Source organism: Sarcophilus harrisii, chromosome 6, assembly GCF_902635505.1.
Source record: "Sarcophilus harrisii chromosome 6, mSarHar1.11, whole genome shotgun sequence".
Taxonomy (NCBI): domain Eukaryota; kingdom Metazoa; phylum Chordata; class Mammalia; order Dasyuromorphia; family Dasyuridae; genus Sarcophilus; species Sarcophilus harrisii.
In genome coordinates this window covers 78730777-78737678 of record NC_045431.1, presented here as the reverse complement: position 1 = coordinate 78737678, position 6902 = coordinate 78730777, and the positions used below count along the sequence as shown (strand labels likewise).

Below are 6902 nucleotides of genomic sequence, written 5' to 3'. Positions count from 1 at the left end.
AGATCCCCAATATAACTCCTCTAGAAAGATCTCTAGAAAATCACCAGACTGAATTCTAATGGGGAAATCCAAGAAAAAGCCTTAGGGAGTGGCTTTTCCAGCCCAGGTTGACATAATGAAAAGGGAAGTCCATGAACATGAGGGACAAGGTTCTGGTCAAGGACCAGCCTTAGCAAAGTTCTCCAGCAGATGCAGGGACTGTGAACCAGGGTAAGAGGGGATCCCGGGCCCTATACAGGGACACTGTGACCTCAGGCAGAATATAGAAACGGTTACCAATGGGCAGCTTTGTTAGATCACTACGCAGTTCTGAGATATAGATCTGGAATGGTGTGAGCAGGAGACTTGCACCCAGCAGTGATAGTCTAGGTAAGAAATGGCTCCAGGCCCTAGGCTACAGACCAAGACAGAGGAGCAAATTCAGATGCAAGCAGCAGCTGTGTGACTCTGACAGAAGCAAAGTGTGGTCTCAGTACTAGCTTTTGGCCCATTCTGAAACTTGCAGAGGGATGATCAGGGTAGAAATCTCAAACCAAAGAGAAGCTTGAAAAACTGAAAAAATAAAGGAAAATGCAAAGTATCTCACAGAAAAAAAAAAAAGATCTTTGAAATACAAAAGAACAAAATTAGGAATATTAGACTGCCTGAAAGCCATGACCAAAAGAAAAAGGGGGGAGGCAGAACAACATATTAAATACATCTTATGAGAAGACTGTCTAGATCTCTTAAAATAAGAATCCAAAGGGGAAATAGAAATAAGCTACCAGTTACTTTCTGATAGAAATTCTTAAATGAAAACTCGTAGGAACATTATCTCCAAAATACAGAGTTTCCAGATTAAAACAAATAAACAAACAATATACTGTAAATAGCTAGGGAAAATATCCAAGTGCCAAGGAGTCATAGTCAAGATCATGCATGATTTAATAACCACAAATATGAGAGCTTGGAATATGATATTCAAGAAGATAAAAAAAATAGACATACAGCAAAGAATAAGCTAGATAAAAATCAGTATTATCCTACAAGGGTAGAGATGGATTTTTAATCAAGATGAGAGCTATGTAGAAACTTTGAAGTTCAAATATAGATTTTTTTTTTATTTAATAGCCTTTTATTTACAGGTTATATGTATGGGTAACTTTACAGCATTAACAATTGCCAAACCTCTTGTTCCAATTTTTCACCTCTTACCCCCCACCCCCCCCCAGATGGCAGGATGACCAGTAGATGTTAAATATATTAATATATAAATTAGATACACAATAAGTAAACATGACCAAACCGTTATTTTGCTGTACAAAAAGAATCAGACTCTGAAATATTGTACAATTAGCTTATGAAGGAAATAAAAAATGCAGGTGGGCATAAATATAGGGATTGGGAATTCAATGTAATGGTTTTTAGTCATCACCCAGAGTTCTTTCTCTGGGTGTAGCTGGTTCAGTTCATTACTGCTCCATTGGAAATGATTTGGTTGATCTCATTGCTGAGGATGGCCAGGTCCATCAGAACTGGTCATCATATAGTATTGTTGTTGAAGTATATAATGATCTCCTGGCCCTTCTTGTTTCACTCAGCATCAGTTCGTGTAAGTCTCTCCAGGCCTTTCTGAAATCATCCTGTTGGTCATTTCTTACAGAACAGTAATATTCAATAATATTCATATACCACAATTTATTCAGCCATTCTCCAACTGATGGGCATCCACTCAGTTTCCAAATATAGATATTAAGAGATACATAAAAAGGTAAATAAGAATGAACAGTCATATGAAAATAAGTAAACTGCCATCATCCTAATATAGGGATATGATATATGTGTTTCCTATGAACCCTATCATCATTTAGGATTTAATTAGATAGAAGGCTTAGAAATAGTTCTGTTATGTCTTGCTTATCATAAAAAAATAATGGAAAGAGAAGGGAAAAGAATACACTAGAGCAGGGATGGGGAACCTCAGACTCACACCCCTTATAAGGCCTATGAAATTATTTGCATAATCAACTGCAGACAATGATGAGCTGAAAGCTAGATACAATCTCTCACTGCTCAAGATCTATAACTTGAAAATTTTGTGTGGCCCATGAATGATGTTATAAATATCCAAATTGTCCTTGGCAGAAAAGAGGCTCCCCACCCCTGCCCTAGGGGGAAAGTTTCTTTTTGGGAAAAATATCTCACATAATTGGGGCATATATGTTGAAGTCTATACAAAAAAGGAGGGACAATGACTCTCGATTCATTCTCATCTGAACTAGTCAAAGCAGGGAATAATATACACACGCAGCACTGGACACAGAAATACATTTTACTTAATTGGAAAAAAAAAACAAAAGGGGAGGAAGAGAAAGGAAAATAGAGGGGGGACAAATTAAGGGAGGGATTAGTACTAAGCAAAACAAACTCTAAGGATGTACAAAAATATTTACAGCTTTGTTTGCAGTGGCAAAGAACAGGAATCTGGGGAGGTGCCCATGAACTGGGGAATGAACAAGTTAAAGTAGAACGCTATTGTGCTATTGTATGAAGTGAAGTGTGAAGAATAAAGTGAACAGAACAAGGAGAACAATTTACATTATCGTCAAGACAAAAACTATTAAAGACTTAGGAATTCTGATCAATATAATGACCAACCACAATTCCAGAAGACTAACAATGAAACATGCTACTTACCTCCTGATAATTAGAGTACAGATTGAGAAATTTCTGTCTGTAGATCTCTGTCTTTCTCCCAACATATTTTTTTTCTTTTGGACAGGGACAATGGAGAAATTTTCATTCTCAACTGGGGTGAGTAGAAGAGAGGGCAGATTTTTGTTTACTAAAAAAGAAACAAAACAAAAGCAATATTTTGAACATTTAGGTAATTTTTATAGGTTTCAAAAACTTTTCTGTTTATTTGAGAATTCATGCTAAATATGAATTCAACTTAAAAAGTCTCCAAGTCTGCACTATTCCTCCATGCATTTATGTCTATTTTATTTTTCTCAATTCAATCCAATTCAATAAGCCATTATGTACCCACTATGTGCCAGTCACTCTACTTAGAACTAAGGATACAAAGACAAAAGTGAAAGAATGCATGTCCTCAAGAAACTTATTTGGGATGGGAGGGTAGAGGATGGGGAAGTATAGGGTAAGGTGGAGACAGTATGTACATAAATATGTAAATGTAAAATATAAATATTAGTTTTATGTCTGCTACTCTTTCTTTCTCGTTTATAAACTTTTGGTGGACAAGATTCTTTGCTCTTCTTAGTTTCTGGGTTAGTCACTTAATAGCTCTACCTTGTAGATGTTGTCATTTAATTCCATGGGGAAAAGTTCTAGTGCACTGAAATCTTCAGAAGTGGTCTACAATGACCAAAGGTTCTTTGAGGAACTCCAATTCGGAATCACTCCAACTGCCTAGGTCTTCAGCCTCCAAATGAAAAGAAATAGAGCACACAGTAATTCAGCACAATGGGAGAACCTTACCTTCTTGAAACTATAATATAATGAGTAAACAGATAAACAAATATTCCAATTATTATGATATTGACATGGAATTTCATGTACTTAAATAATTAGAAAATGCTAAAAGAAAAGAAATAAAAAGGAACCAACTTCCAAACCCACTAAAAATTTACTTTATATAAATACAATTATTTTCTTTTTGAAGTCAAATTTTAAAAAGTGAATGTTTCTAATATTTCCATTGTTATTATATTGACATGGAATTTCATGTACTTAAATAATTAGAAAATGCTAAAAGAAGATAAATATAAAGGAACCAACTTCCAAATCCACTAATAATTTGCTTTATATAAGCAAAATTATTTTATTTTTGAAATCAAATTTTAAAAAAGAATACTTTTAATATTCCCATTATTATGATATTGACATGGAATTTCATGTACTTAATGAATCAGAAAATACTAAAAAAAAAAAGAAATAAAAAGGAACTAATTCCCAAACCCACTAATAATTTACTTTATAGAAGGAAAAATTTTTTCTTTTTGAAATCAAATCTAAAAAAATTGATTGAATTCCTCTTTTGTGCAGAGCAGTGAAGTTGGTGCTACAAAACCAACAACTGAAATATTTCTTAACCTCAAGAAGTTTATAATCAATTTAAGAGCAAACCACCTACAGTTAAGTAAATATAATAAAGGGTAATGTGTGATAATAGAAAATGAAAGACATAAAATGTCCTTAAAAAATTGAGAAGGAAAAGAACACTTTTAGTTTTTTATGAAGGAAGTGGCATCTGAGCAAAGCCTTAATAGAAATGAAGGATTTCCACAGATTTAGAGATAAGGAGGGAATCTCTTCTAGATATAAAAAACAGACTATATACAGAGACTATATATTCTGACTGCCTGCAGATTCAACAGGACATGTAAATATCCTGGTTTTGGTCCTTTTGGCAATTTCTTTGTTTGAAGATCCTCCTTTACTAATTCAGGTAGCAACTGGTTTACCTCTTGTGCAGAATATGTCACTTACTGTAGTTTTTTTTTTTCTTTTCTTTTCTTTTTACTGAGGCAATTGGGGTTAAGTGACTTGCCCAGGGTCACACAGCTTGGAAATATTAAGTGTCTGAGATCAAATTTGAACTCAGGTCCTCCTGACTTCAGGGCTGGTGCTCTATCCACCTAGCAGCCCTTACTGTAGTTTTTCACTGGATTTTTAAAAAATCACTATTCAATCTGGTGCAAATTCCAGGGTTTTACTAGAGTCAGTGTAGAGGGAAACTAGGAAGTCTGCCATTTGTTAGGTTAGTCATCTTGGCAGAAAGTCTTTGGTTGACATTTCAGCAATAACATTTGTGATCTTTTCCACAGTTTTGGAATATATTTTCCTCTTTATGTATCTTGAAAATCAACACATAAATACCTGGATAATTGGCACTATCAGCAGTTTCTTCTGAATTTTCTTAATCGGCTTTCTTTGGAGTATAATAATAACTACGTAGCATATAGCACTTTAAGATTTGTGAAATGCTTTACAAATATTATTTTATTTTCAAACAAGTTTGTAAGGTGGCTCTTTATTATTATCTCCATTTTACAGATGAGATAGACAAAGATGAAAATTTCCCAGTTACTAAAATCTGAGGCTGGATCTGTATTCAAATCTTACTGACTTTAGTTTGTGTGTTCTAGCCATTGCTCTGTCTAGCTACCTTTGAATGCAGTTAATTAGTTCCAGCTTCTTATCCTGAGTTCATGTTCTTAAATGTCATTTCCAATTCTTCATGTAACATATGAGGTACTAAAGTAATGGAGTCAAATGTAGTGGGTCCACTGTCATTAATGATGAGAAAAGATTGTTATAGAAAGGCAGGTAAAAGCTTCCAATCTCATTTCTATTTATTATCCTTATTCTACTTTCATCCAGAAATGGACTTGTGATAGACTGAATTGGGATCTCCCCCCCAAACTTCCTATAGACTCTTTTTACCTTAAAAAAAAACCAAAAAACTAGTATACTCACTCTTCTTTCATGCTCCTCCATAATGTCTTGAAAATGACTTTATATTCTAAGCTGGTATTATCCTTAGCTGCCATTTCTCTCAGCTTTTCAAAAGTGGTTATGTTTATTGCCTTAGTTCTTGTGTCCTTGTAGTGGCAACTGTTTTATATCTGTTACATTCTTGTAAGGAATGGTGATAATTAGAAACACTGTCTTTGCTTTTATCCATTTCCCATTTTCCAACATCAATAGTTTATTTAAATAAGGGAAGTGAAAGATATTGTGTAGAGTCTTGTTTTCATCTTTATCCTATTTTCTAATGTGGTATTGTTTGGTTTTGCCCTTTGTTCTAATCAGTTAATTATCTGACTGTACATAAACAGCCGCAGAAAAAATTTTTTAAAAATCTAACAATTTTTAAAGAGGAAAATTGGGAGGGAGGGCAGGTTTGTGGGAATAATAATAATAGCACATCTATGGTGCTTTAAGATTGAAGAAGTGCTTTGCCTACATTATGTTCTTTGATTTCTACAATTCTATAGAGGGGTCTATAAGACATTATCTCCATTTTAGCAGTGAGAATATTGAGATTCTTAGTGGTTGTGACACTTAAGTAGTATCAGAGGAGGGATTCAAACTCAAGCTTTTCTTGGCTCTGACCTGTACAAGGTTGCTGTTAAGAAGTTACTGGAGTTTGAATGTGGTAAGTTTGCAGTGCTGGCAAGATTTTCAGCAGAGATGTTCAGCAGCGGGCCCTGGGCAGGGCTCAGGAACTGGATGAAGAGCCTTTGGAGGCATCTGCATAGAGATGATCATTGGAGTCAGTGGAGTAGGTGAGATCTCCACAGGAGAGTGGGCCATAAGAGGCTTTGGAGATGACTACACTTACTGAGCAATGGCAATTGCTCATCCAGTCAAATGGACCAGTCAAAGAAGCTGAGGAGTGAGTGGTCAGAAAATATACCTAGAAAAACAAGAGAACTGTGTTACGTAGGAGAGAGTGTTCCAGATGGGAAGACCAAGAGAAATGATGAAAAAAAAAGGTTAAATGAAGGAGAACCGATAAAAAGCCACTAATTCAGCAATTTTGAGGTATTTTTCTTGTCCTGGAATATTCTATGGTGGACATGTTTAACATATATTGAATTACTTGCCATCTAGGGGAGGGAGTAGGGGAAGGGGAGGGAAAATTGGAACACAAGGTATTGCAAGGGTTAATGTTGAAAAATTATCCATGTGTATGTTTTGAAAATAAAAACCTTTCGTAAAAAGATAATAAATTACTTTTAAAAAGGAATAGCAAGTTGCAGATATATTGCAAGCATATTATCATTATCATTATTATTTATTATGCTGTTATGGAAATGTTTGTTTTATTTCACAAATTGAAAAAAATGCTGTTTTCTTTGCTATTTTCTGATTTAAAAAAAAAAAGAAAACTA

At 34.6% G+C, this 6902-nt stretch overlaps 1 long non-coding RNA gene across 2 annotated transcripts; it reads right to left on the bottom strand.

Moving 5' to 3' along the window:
• Nucleotides 1-2346: 2346 nt before the first annotated feature.
• Nucleotides 2347-6609, bottom strand: LOC116419881. 2 transcript variants are annotated; one of them, XR_004230217.1, is made up of 3 exons: nt 5482-6609; nt 3292-3424; nt 2347-2824 (listed from the first exon to the last, which is right to left on the bottom strand). It is a non-coding gene; the product is annotated as an uncharacterized LOC116419881 (long non-coding RNA). The 2 variants fall into 2 exon arrangements; XR_004230218.1 differs by having other exon boundaries at nt 6121-6609.
• Nucleotides 6610-6902: the final 293 nt, after the last annotated feature.